The 13,440-nt window shown below is 35.3% G+C and overlaps 1 protein-coding gene across 2 annotated transcripts in view; it reads left to right on the top strand.

The window, feature by feature from the left end:
* Nucleotides 1-8,694: 8,694 nt before the first annotated feature.
* Nucleotides 8,695-13,440, top strand: part of LOC107694182 (liprin-alpha-2-like) — a 188,530-nt gene continuing 183,784 nt past the window's right edge. For both annotated transcript variants that reach the window (XM_016493813.1, XM_016493810.1), the window contains exon 1: nt 8,695-8,936. The gene's annotated coding sequence lies outside the window, so the exon portion shown is untranslated. The remainder of the gene's footprint in view (nt 8,937-13,440) is intronic.

Here is a 13,440-nt window from a genome sequence, read left to right as displayed (position 1 = left end):
ATGTGTTTGGCATCATGCAGAAGTCCAGCTATGTCATGTTGTGTACTGCCCTAAACCCACCATTAGCAGCTGCCTGTCAGCGAGCTTCAGCCACCGCTGGATGGTTGCTTGGCAACTGAGACCCTACACAGCCAATCAGCATGTCACAGGAGTTTATTCTGCATAAAGCAGGTCAAGAATCACCCCTTAATTCCACTCACATGTCCTTTCCCTTCATTTCAAGGCTCATGTGAATGCCTCAGGGACACTTTGGGCCAAAGTAATTTTTGTTGGAACATTATTAAATTGTTAATCAAAACATTCATATATATATATAATATATATATATAAGAATATATTTATAAAAAAGAAAGAAAATAAGTGCACTCCATAATATCTTAGATATTCTGATTCCTTGTATATGGTTTGGGTCCCTTCTTCAGTAAAAGTCAAATGTTTTCCTCCTTTTTTATCATATCTAATTACTTTAAAAGTAAAAGCATGCCTCTTCTCGACGACCATGATTTGTGATCATCCAACTTTGCAGCACAAATGTTTTTGGACTAACTAGGCTACGTGCTGATGTTTAATATTTAAGATTAGAGATTTAAAAAAAATATGCCTTAGCAACTAGGGATGCGCGATATTATCGGATCATTATCGGAATCAGCCGATAAAGGCTTTTTTGAAAAAAAAAAAATGCCGATATGCCTTGCCGATAAGACGAATAACTCACATGTGCTCAGAGTGTGCTAGTGATAAGATCACCATTCTTGAAGCAAACCTTTGCCGGAATGATGATTACTTTCATTGTTTTGGATCGCCACATTTAATTTGAGAATGTATGCACAAAATGACTCAGTGGCAGCCTCCCCCGGGTCCTAATGCCCGTCCGGTAAGGCGTTTTATTTACTTAGGGGGCACTGTTGGCCTACTTGTAATACAATTAAAGTAAAATACACCAGATATTGATTTTATTAGTTATTTTCAAAACTTTCAGTGTACTTAAAAAAAAGAACTTTAATAATGTTTATTGGTTCAAACAAGTATGTGTTTGCTCAAAACTAACCAATATTTTAAATAATTTGTTTAGAATTTCTGCACAGGGGAGATTTGGTGTTGTTTCAAAACAAAAGGAAATATATATCGGTATCGGCATCGGCTATCGGCAAAAATTATTTGAAAAATATTGGCATATCTGCAAAAATCTAATATCGTGCATTCCCTATTAGCAACCAATGTTACTAAGAGTATGACAGCCATACTTTCAAGTGGACTCTAAGCAATAAGCGGCACATCTTCTCATTTACATTCTCGTCATGCCAAGATGGATAAACACAATGCTGGGAAACTAGGAATGCCTTCAGCATAAGAAGATATGCAGCATTTTATCTCTGATAAAGTTAATGTTGTCTGTAGAATATCTGAGACAATATTGTTCAGGTCTTGCATGGTTCAGTCATCTATTTGGTCAGTTTAAAACCCGCATTTGCTGCACACGTTTCTATACATGCAAACACCTCATCTGTCTGCAGACTGATATCCCCAAAAAGGGATTTTTCTTGATCTTTAGCATTAAAATGCCTCTGAGCTCGGCAGATTCTTCTGGCAAGCACAGTCCCCACAGGTTACGCTGTAAAAAACACCTCACACAGATTGAAGATATACATCATATCTGGACACTCAAGATGTGGAATGTTTTATTCATGTCACAAATATTGTGAAAGTAGCGAGATAGAGGCTGGTTTGTTTTGAGGCTGGTGACTATCTGTCTTTGAATCAAGATGTTTGGAAGGTCTGATGTATCGTCGTAACAGTGCATTGGGCTTTAGGGACAATTTTGTTTGTAGAGTCCTGTCTCAGACTTGGAGGAGACTTTTAAAGTTTGTTTACCAAATAACATGGTGGGAGGACAGATTCGAATGTTGTTTGTTTGCGGTGTTCTGGAGAAACTGAAATGATATGGCATCTTTATGTTTTTTAAAGGTGTAGAAATATTTCTTTCCAACTTAAAAGTTTTTTGCAGAAAGAAAGAAATAGTATTTTTGACAAAATAATGAGACTCCCATGGTCCTTCCTATTTGTGGCCTAGAAAAATCTGTTATAAACTTTTGGAAAAAGGAAAAAAAAAAACAAAACCTCTGAATACTTTTATAATGCTTTTTTGTGATGTTGCACACCAATAGGTGGCAGCATAAAATCCAAGACCACTCATATCAACCAATAAAACGTAACCTAAATAATGTAATTTTACATTTGATGCATTAGTTTGAAAATAAATCAGGTGTGGTTCTAAGCACTCTTGTTTCAAATCAGGGGCCTCATTTATAAAATCTGAACATGTGACAGTTTCCAAAATGGGAATGAATTATATAACCATATGCGCAAAAAATGTCTCTAAATGCATCGCTATATAAATCGCAGTTCATCTTAAATACAAGAGCTATGTGTACAAGCGCTTTAACTCCTCCTACAAAATGCACAGATATCTTTTTATGGTTTAGAAAAACTACATTACTCATCATCAATAGGCAAGGAAATCCATGTGTAGGCATATATTATTTTAATCATCATCATAATTATTATTATTTTCAGGAAATCATTTATAAATGAATTAATTTCAGTTATGTAATTATCACAGAGCACTTAATTAAAACACTGCTCATTTGATTTGCGCATATAATTATATTAATGCATATTATGATTGCCTATTTGTCTTTATATCTTCAAGTTGAATTAATTGAATTACTTGTAAACGACTGCCAGAAAGAACATTTTCATGTCAGTTTCAGCCTTTATAAATCCCAATTTGTTCCTCACTTTTGAAATAGGATCAAATCCATGGAATTTAGGATCGAATCCGATCGTACGTGTGTTTTATAAATGAGGCCCCTGATTTTTTCCTTTTTCCATGTGCTCATATTTACCTTAACTGCAGGGGCTGCACACTCTGAGCATATTTCTATTTGTTTTATTAGACAGCTCAAGCTGTTTCTTCAAAAGAAGTTAAGTGCATGGTTAAAAACAGAGAGAGCTGTGCAAGTTTCCAGCCGGGAGAACTGAGATCCCCATCCAGTCTGAAGCCAGTGTCTTTTGTTACGCCAAAGTCCAATTAGCTCCCAGCTGAATGGGGCCAATCTGTTTGAATTCCCATACGGTTTGAGTTTGCTCCCATTTTCTGTTAGTTAGGGAATCCCATCAGTGCTTTGGCAACTAAGTCCTACAAAAATGAAGAAAAAACACAGGTGGAGATAAATGAGCAGACTTTCTGTGTTTGATATGTAAATGTTCATGGTGGAAGGAGCTGCTATTTAGAAAAGAGAAGGAAAATTCCATAGGAGATTCCATAAGAGATTTTTTTTAAAAACTTCATTTCTAAATGCTTATAGTCAAAGAGGATTTTTGTTATAGATCTAATGCTGTTCTGTTGTGATTCATATCTTGTGTGAGTAAAGATGTGGAAAGGGCATTTTCTGCATGGATACTCTTTAATCAATGCATATGAGAATGAAAGCAGATTTGGCAGTTGTTTATTTGCACATTTAAACACCCTGGCAGCAATCACATCCAATGGACAAATGGAAATAACAGATGAAATATCATAGACTTGCATTCTTATAATCCCACAAGCTTGTTGCTATTTGGTTGCTGAGGTGTTCTTGAGGTGGTTTTTAGCTTTTATATTTATTCATTTAACAGGAGACTTTATCCAGATTGACACATCTGACACATTGACATTAATTATTTCTGGGTTCTGTATGCTAGCATCAGACCCTTCAATTTAATGCATACAGCTGTTAGTGGTGAGGATTTTGATTCTTCTCAGTCTGAATCTGTTCAAATAAAAAAGATTCATTCACTTATTAATTTAGTTGCTCTTTCTGTAGGCACTGTAACATCATTACGCCAGTTAATGGTGACAAGTGAGTGTCTTTTGTGCATTATGACTGAACCATTAACATTCCAACTTCCAATCATTCACAACTAAAATAAAACTAAAGAACTAAGAAATAAAATAAATAAATACAACTATAAAACTACAGCTTTATTACCAATTAGCATGCTTACAAATCTGGTTTAATTTTTTAGTTTTGTCCCAATCTATTATTATAAAACACATTAAAATGCAATTTGTATATATATATATATATGTGTGTGTGTGTGTGTGACCCTGGACCACAAAACCAGTCATACGGGTCAATTTTTAGAATTTTAGATTTTTTTTATGCATTATACTGAATAAATAAGCTTTCCATTGATGTGTGGTTTGTTATGATAGGACAATATTTGGCCGAGATACAACTATTTGAAAATCTGGAATCTGAGGGTGCAAAAAAATCTAAATATTGAGAAAATCGCCTTTAAAGTTGTCCAAATGAAGTTCTTAGCAATGCATATTACTAATCAAAAATTAAGTTTTGATATATTTACAGTAGGAAATTTACAAAATATCTTCATGGAACATGATCTTTACTTAATGTCCTAATGATTCGTGGCATAAAAGAAAAATCAATAATTTTCACCCATACAAATATATTTTTGGCTATTGCTACAAATACCCCAGCGACTTAAGACTGGTTTTGTGGTCCAGGGTCATATACATACATACATATATATATATATACATTAATAATGCTTAGGTTGTGGTGTATACACTTACATCAAAGGTGTAAGGGAAATATATTATTACTTTTATCTCCAGGTGAAAATTACAAGTCCTATAACTTATTAAAAATAATAGCACACCTCTGCTCAAAAGGATGCATGGTTTGAGATATGTTTAATATCTGTTGCATGAACGAGTTACACACTGAAGTTTAATATTTAGGGTTAAGGGTTTGTTCAAAATATTAACTCAACAAGCATCTAAAATTTCCATGTTACCCCCTGAAGGATATCATGATGTTTCATATGTGATTATTATGCAGACTGCAAGTGTTGATTTATATTAATGTTATAATCCAGAAAATTGGATTATGTTAGCCACAACGGAATGAATCCTTTCCACTCCAGGTTTAAAGCATTGGACAATAAATCACCTGAATGTATCTAACAGCTCATTTGAGCAGCCATATAGAGCGTCCATCAAACTTTCACACAAATGCAAATAATAAAAGACAAGCTCTAGTTTTTATGTCACTGATTATTATTGTTGTAATTTTGAATAGCTAGTTTTATTGCCATGTACCTTACGATATCCATCACTGTGATGAAGGCCAGTAAACAGCTTTACTACATGGGTTTATGAGGAGTTTACATGTTAGTAGACACCCTGAGAAAGTGTAATAACGTGGCCTCCGCTGGGATGGCGCACAGATAAAATGGTTTATCAGGAAGTAGGGGCTCGTAATCCCTCTTGAACAGCTCTCAGACGCCGGTCTTGTTCATCTGCTCCTCTTCACTGCATCAAACATAAGCATTCAAAACACAAAGATGTCCTTTCCAGACCTCACGGAAACCATAAGAGCTTATCTATTCTTTCCTCTCACACACTAGTCATATGTCGATTTTTGTTTCGTTAAACTGAGTCACTGGTGTGAAATCAGCAAGGAATAATTTGTCAAGCTGAGCAGGAATCAGATGATACAGCACGATACAGCCTCAAATGCGAAATCTTAAAAAGAGCTTGTAAAGCTGGAGTAAGTGTCAAGCTTGATAAAACACATTCCCTTTGATCTTAAAAAAAAAAAAACCTTGCTGCAGAATCCAGACACTCAAAGCAGGCGAAACTAGACCTGATGTGCGACTGCGTGGCAATATTTACCATGTTTATTAATATTCACATGGGGAAGATTTTCTGTTTTAGCATTAGCAATACAAAAGGCTGAATATTTTGAGCAGAACCTAAAGAGATTAAATTAATAAATCACCGTCATTTAATCACCCTCATGTCATTCTGAACCTGTATGAACTTCTTTCTTCACAAAAAGAGATGCATATATAACTCTACCATTCACATTCAGATTGCAAGGAGCCATGCTCACCAAGGCTGCATTTATTTGATAAAAATACTGTAAAGTACCGTAAACAAATTGTGTAAATATTATAACAATGTGAACCAAATGTTCTATGTTAATATATTTTAAAATGTAATTTATTCTTGGCAAAGCTGAAGCTTTACCAGCCATTATTTCAGTCATTAGTGTCACATGATCCTTCAGAAATCATTGTAAAATGCCGATTTAGTGTTTAAGTATCATATTTATTGTTGTCAATGCTAAAAATAGTTGTGCTGCGTAATATTTATTTGGAAAACATGATGTATATTTTTCAGGATTCTTGATGAATTCATGAATTTATTTGAAACAGAAATAGTTTGTAACATTACTTTATTGTCTTTATTGTCACTTTTGATCAGTTTAATGCATCCTTGCTTAAAAAAGTTTTAATTTATAAAAAAACAACAACAAACTTTTTATTCGCTTATTTTTCCCAGCATTGTTTCCAGCATAAGTACAGTCGTAATATAAAAAAAATAAAGCCATTTAAAATAAGTCTAACTGAGATTTTATTCTTCCTGCAAGAGGGAATTACTGTATGTAAAGATGTTATGTGAGCTATTTATTTCCAGCGACCCAAGAGAGAAGTACAACACAGTGTTGTTGATGTACAATGGCAGTGCACCTCAGAGACAGCTCAGCTCTAATGTCTCTCTCTCTCTCTCTCTCTCTCTCTGAGGAGTTCGTTCCTCTCCACTGGAGTTCAGCTCATCACAACAATGATCACTGACTTCCTACAGAGACCGCTTGAAATCAACATGAAATGGCTTTCACAACCCATTTTACTTCCATAATGTGACACATTTCTAATTAAAAAGCTGTTTGACTATTGGTTAAAATTAACCAAGATCCTACTCAGCTAGATTACATGAATTGATGACTTGTGCATAATATGACCAGGAACGTGGATTAATAAAACAAGGTGAAGTGTGCAATTTCTACGGCACAAATGCAATTGCACAAATAATTGTTTCACTATTGGTTGAATTGTTTTGCTAGAAGTTGACAAGCTGGACTGCTGAAATGAACAAAGCAATGTTTTAAAGTGCTGAAGAGCGACAGCGTTTACACTCTGCTTAAGATTGGCTTACTCATAGTTGTCTTTGCACGTTAATCTAGGAAAGGAGAAAGTATTCTAAAACATGACTGAAATGGCCAGGTTTATGTTATTGGGGCTGAGCGTTGTCACTGTTATGAGTGTGGACAGCAGTGCTTGGCTTCTCTCTGGAGCAGCACCATGGACAGCGACAGCCCCGTCAGCCTCAGGTCTCCCCTGCGGGACTGACCCTGCACACACTGCAGCTCTATAGTCATTCTGCTTCTTGAACATCTGTCCAAAGGAAGGATATTCTAGTTGCACTCGGGTCTGTTTCCTTCTGTAGTTAGTAACTCCTAACTGAACATATTTTGCTTAATTGTTAATACTGTGGTGCTTTACGATCTGTGGTGCAGTGCTCCCCAGAGCCACACTTTATCAAGAGGCTTTGTGCTAATAAATTTCAGCAAATTAGATTTTCTGCAAAGTGGACAAAAAGTATTGAGACCGCTGGATTCTACAGAGAACTCACAACATTAGCTATTATTTATTTATGTAAAGCTAAAATGTGTTTTTTTTTATGCATACAAAAAAGTTTTTATGCAATAAAATTTGTTAAAAGGAAATCACAGTGGCTACTTGAGTGAGAGAGAATAAAGAGAGGTTTGTCAGTATATTTGTTACACAATTTTCTACGTTGATTTTATGTTTTCCATACTGCAAGGGCATAAATGTCATTTTACAGTCTCGGCTGTAAATTTTGTATTTTAGTCACACGAACCATTCAACAATCTTTCAAAGGGATTATTTCTCTATTCAAAATCAAAATTAAAAATAGGATTTATTAAATGTACAATATGAAATATACAGTAATAAAGCCAATAATTATGTGAGTCCACAGTGGCAATAGAGAAAGAGTTGCATGTCCTTTTTTTGGTGAATCTTCAAACGAGTCAACGATTCAATGACTCTCTTAAACACAGTGTTCATCTGTCGCCACCTACTGCAGTAGATAGATAGATGGATGGATGGACGGACGGACGGACGGACGGACGGACAGACAGACATGCCATAAGGAGTAGAGTCATTACCTGCCACCTGTAGATTCATTAAACGAAACGGAATCTATCTATCTATCTATCTATCTATCTATCTATCTATCTATATATCTATCTATCTATCTATCTCTCCGTCCGTCCGTCCGTCCGTCCGTCTATCTATCTGTCTATCTATCCGTCCGTCCGTCCGTAATTCTATCAAGAATTCTATCTGCCTATTTATTTTATTTTATTAATATATTTGTATAATATTGACTATAAATTTGTCCATTGCTGTCGAGAATCTAAGGTTTGTGTTTGTGAACCGAAACCATTTCAACATATGCTGGTTTGTCGATTTTTGTCCGAAAATATTTTTTGCGAAGACGCACTGAAACATTCACGTTCGCCGTATTTACATAATGTTTTATGTTTAATAGTCATTTTAATGGAGTCGGGTAACCTCATTAAGAAGGTGTTTCCTAAATATTTGAATTTTCCTAAATGTTAAATAAACAAAACAGGTCCATGCGTAAATGTGGAGATCCTACTATTCGTTGGGAAATTGCACAGCTGCAACTTTAAGACAGAAGCGAACTCCCCCTCTTTTCTCGAACAATGGTCTCTACCATCCACCGCTGCTCTCGCCGCTGAATCCTTAACGTGCCATTTTATTACTAATGGGCATATCTGGAAATCAAAATGTCATCGATATACGGGACAGTATCGCGTTTCTGAGGATGCCAGCGGTGGACATCCATGCGGGTTTCGCTGGAGCAGTGCTGATTTTGGCCAGTGAAGCTTCCTTGTAGTGAATCGGATGATTGGAGCAGCTGTGCGCTCACGCTTAAGATTGCAGCTGTCATTGATATTGCACAGTGAATAGTGAGTATAAGACAACCCATACACAATACAGTGAAACAGTCATTGTTTCCGACTTGTAAAATTACAGTACTCTTTGTGCACCATTCTCAAGGTGATTCAGAAATGCCTCTTTAGTGAAAGGAAACTTCCAACAGATGTGAAAGGTATTGTTGTAGTAACAGAGATCATTGAATGTGTGAGTGAATGAATGCATGTGTATTCTTGGGAACTGATGATAATCTTTCATATCTCATACAGGGAAAAGGTGCATAGATCAATGGAAGACACTGACAGAGAGAAATGAAAGAGAGAGGAGGGAGGGAGGGAGAGAGAGAGAGAGGCAAAGACAGGCATGATGTAATGCGCTTGAGACAATGGTTGAGGATTCTCTCCAATTAGACTCACAGCAGCAGAATAGGCTGTTTTGAAAGCGATGAGATCACTATAACATGCAGGCTTGCTAGGTGTAGTGGGCATGTCACGGGAATTGTCCCTGCATATCCCCCTCGCCTGTGGTCCGGCTGTAATGGACCTTATTCACATGTGCTGGAGGACTGTGAATGTGAACATGGTGCTCTAATGTAGTACTAATGGTTGGCTGTTCAGTCAAACAAAGCATGTTTGAATGATTACAGCATGAAGCTTTAATTTAAATTTGAAGAATTAATTGACACATTTAATAGTGATGTTACTCGCACAATTAATTTCAATGCTAATATGTAATATCTGACTGTTTTACTGTCATTAGGCAATATTGTGCTAAAATTGACAAGACAGTCATACAATCACATCATGTTTAATGTTTATTAAAGCAATTTTGTGACTCTGTACATTTTTTTAAAGTTTAAAACATTTTCTAGTAAACGTCATAAGAATGATTTTAGCAAATGGCTGCAATATAACAAAGAGTGAAAAATTTAAGGGGGTCTGAATACTTTCCGTACCCACTGTATATCCAAACATATAGCACTCACATAGCATCAGCTTTCAAACCTCAAATCGAGTAATTTTTGCTACTTTGTGGACACTAAACATTTAAAGTGGCAGCCATGATTGTGTCTTATTGATGGAGAATTGTGGTGGCCACACTGGTGTTCTTGCCTCTAATGGTTCTTACTGTAGACAGAGAGGCAGAGAATAGGATGTCCTACTGACCCTGTTGGTTGTGCTGGTGTGTAAAGGCTACCACAGCCATTTCCACTGTATTTGATCAAATGTACAGCTGGTTTGTATGACCTTGGTAGGGGGTATGTGGTGGAAAGGATCTTTTTCACACCACTGAATGTGCGCGGGTTGGTTCTATGGCAGTGAAAAATTACAGTTGGGTTCAGCCTGAGACCACTGTTGAAAACCTGGGATATAAAATCATATTTAAATCTCAAAATTCAAAAAATTATAATATATAAATAAAATATTAAAATAGAATTATTATTATTATTGAAAATATATAATATAATGTCATAAGAAATTTTAAGAGCACACAGTGGAGTCCAGTCTGAGCCCACTGTTGTAGAGCTGATATTTAAAATCTAATTGAATTATAAATAAATAAATAATACAATAAGAATAATATAAAAATAATTAAATATTTAAATTATCTAGTCTTTATAAAAATGTATATAATCATAATGGAATTTTTAAGAACACTCAGTGGGGTCTGGTTTGAGACCACTTAAAGATCTGGGTTTTAAAAATGTAATTTAAATCCACAAATAAACAAAAACATTTAAATAATAAAATTAAAAAATGAAACAAAACTGTATTTATTTATTGTATAACCATAAACTATATAAATGTAATGGCATACAATAAATTAAAACTCTATTAAGTTTTAATAGTCTAGTCTAGTCTGAGACCACTGTTGAAAATCTGGGATTAAAAATATAAAACAAATCTCCAAATAAACAAAAATGTTTAAATATAAAATGAAGAGAGAGAGAGAATATATATATATATACACACACACACACACACATACACACACACACTGTATGTATTTATATATTACATATAACATGTTATGTATTTAGTACAAATGTAAATAATTTAAATAATAAAAAGTTTAAGATTATAAATCATGTTTAAGATTAATGCAAGTCACTAATCAAATGAAAGTAAATGTGAGACATTGACCATGTGAACAAACTTATGGAGTTCATACAGCTTGAAATTTTCAAAAATTTTCTCAAAAATGAAGTTGCATTAATAATAATAAAAAAAAAAAAAATCAAAATAGAAGCTTTTTTACTAGTGGTCTCAGATAATAATACATAATTTCCGTGGTTGGTGCAGTTCCATTATTCTTGACCTGTCTTGTATCACTACAAAATCCACAGATTTTATTGAACTCCCTCACCTCAGCCCTCCCTTTCCTCTCAATCTGTACCTCTCTCTCTTTCTCCCTTCCCCCACAGCCATGCATTCATTCAGACAGTGTGTGTGGAATATGATCGCTCTTGTTGTCATCAGTGGGGCTTTTACTCTGGGCATTGTCTTGTGCTCCACTCAATACTCCGATTGAAATGTGGGTTTAAAATACAGCGTACAGTACTCTCAGACCAATTGTGCCATTGGGCAGTCTTGGGTTTGTGCCCATTTGCTTTAAATTTCACTGCAGGATGTTATGCCAAATATCCAGTCAATAATCCATTCCTTTGTTCATTTATTCAGTCCAGCCCACACGCTTGGACCATCACTGTTTACAAACCCCCTACTTTCAACTTGGTACAGTTCATTATTGGATTATTTGGCTCTGTTTGCTCATTAACCAATCATAAAGGGATTGATCAACAAAATATATGATACATAATGGATTTGAAGACCTTTATTTAACCCGTTTTGCTACCAAAATGTGGCGTAATTGCACTAGAACAAGGCCGTAGATCCCTTGAGCAATATAAAAACAGAACTATTACTGACCCTGTTGGATCAGTCCAAAGTAAACCATCATAAAGCAATTATTGCCCAAATGGGACGTAGGATTCCATTGCTCTTTATGCTCATTGAATACCGCTATGTATATAGTAGGCTGAAGTCTTTCCAGCCTCGCTGCTGATGTCTGATGTTAGTGGCTGTTTGGTGTTATGAAATATAGATGGGGGAGTCTTCACTTAAGATGCTGTAATGGTTTTTCTATTCCCCTCTTCCAATCCTGCTGCGTCATTCTTTCTTTCTTCCTTTCTCCCTTTTCTTTCTTCATGGAGCTTCGTATAGATCACAAAGATGCAGTTGCTTTGGTTTGTTTGGTGGTTCAGTTGAGTTTCATTCATCATTTTACATTTGGAGCATGTAGGAACATGTGCTAATAAACTTCAGCAACTGACTTTCTGCAGTGTTGATAAAAATTGAGACAGTTTGATGCTACAGAGAATTCACGAAATTAGCAAAATGTTACAATTTCTGCTCTGCAATTTGCAATTTATTGCCAAAATATTTTAAAAGAAATCTCTGAGACTAGCAGAGTGAGAATTACGTCAGAGGTGGTGTGTAAACTGCTTTGCGCTGCAGCAGGTGTCTGTCCCTGACGTCACTCTCTGAGTGTGACTGAATGTGTCAGTGTTGTGTGAAAATAAATCTAGGTCTTTTTTCCCATTGTAGGCAGAGAAGTGTGCGAGTATGTGTGTGTGTGTGTGTGTGTGTGAGTGTTTGCGCAGTGATTGAGAGGGAGTCCCAGACTCTGTCCCACATGAATAATTTATTGATTGGCATATGGCTTTGAGACGTCACTTCTATTCCAGTTCCTTTGTCTCTCTCTTTGCTTGCTTCTCTATGTTATATCCAGATGTTTCTCAAAATATCAGGAAAAAGCCCCCCTTGTTTATAGTGATTCGACAACTATCTTTACACTCACTTTTAATTGAAAATTGTTTTCCTGACCAGAAAGCTCTAAGGGCCAAGGGTAAGAAGTGGTGGTGATTTGTTTTGTATTGATCAACTATTAATATCCCAATAACTACCTCCATGTTCGACTGCAACAGAGATGAGAAGATGCTTCCAGATGCATGAGGGCTCATTTACAAATCATTTCAAGTCATTTCAGCTTCATTATAGCTTGCAGGCCTATGTGACTGAAAGTAGGTGAGTTGTTAACTCAGTAATTAGTCCATCTTTTTCCATCAGTTTAACCACTTATGGATTTTCTGAACAGTTGGTAGGCGGGCATTATGTAGTTGACAGGATAATCAGCCAATCACAGTATATCCAGTGTTGTTATTGTTAACAAATTATTAAAAAATATTTTTTTTAATTGAATATTACAAATATAATCAAATGTAAATATTAGATGGAAAAACTTAAAAGTGTGAACTTAAAAAAAATTAGAAATGTTGCCTTGGCAAATAACTGAAATAAAACAATTTTAAGTAAATTGAAGTAATAATAAAAAAAAAAGAGAAAATACTTATTATATTCTAACACTAATATTATACACTACCAGCCAATAGTTTTAAATGTAAAGCAAGATTTTTAATGTTTTTTTTTTTAAGAATTCTCTTCTGCCCACCAAGCCTGCATTTATTTGATCCAA

The sequence above is a fragment of the Sinocyclocheilus anshuiensis genome, unplaced genomic scaffold (assembly GCF_001515605.1).
Source record: "Sinocyclocheilus anshuiensis isolate Anshui unplaced genomic scaffold, SAMN03320099.WGS_v1.1 scaffold1003, whole genome shotgun sequence".
NCBI lineage: Eukaryota > Metazoa > Chordata > Actinopteri > Cypriniformes > Cyprinidae > Sinocyclocheilus > Sinocyclocheilus anshuiensis.
Note: the sequence above shows the minus strand (reverse complement) of the source record. Positions and strands in the feature narration are given on the sequence as shown.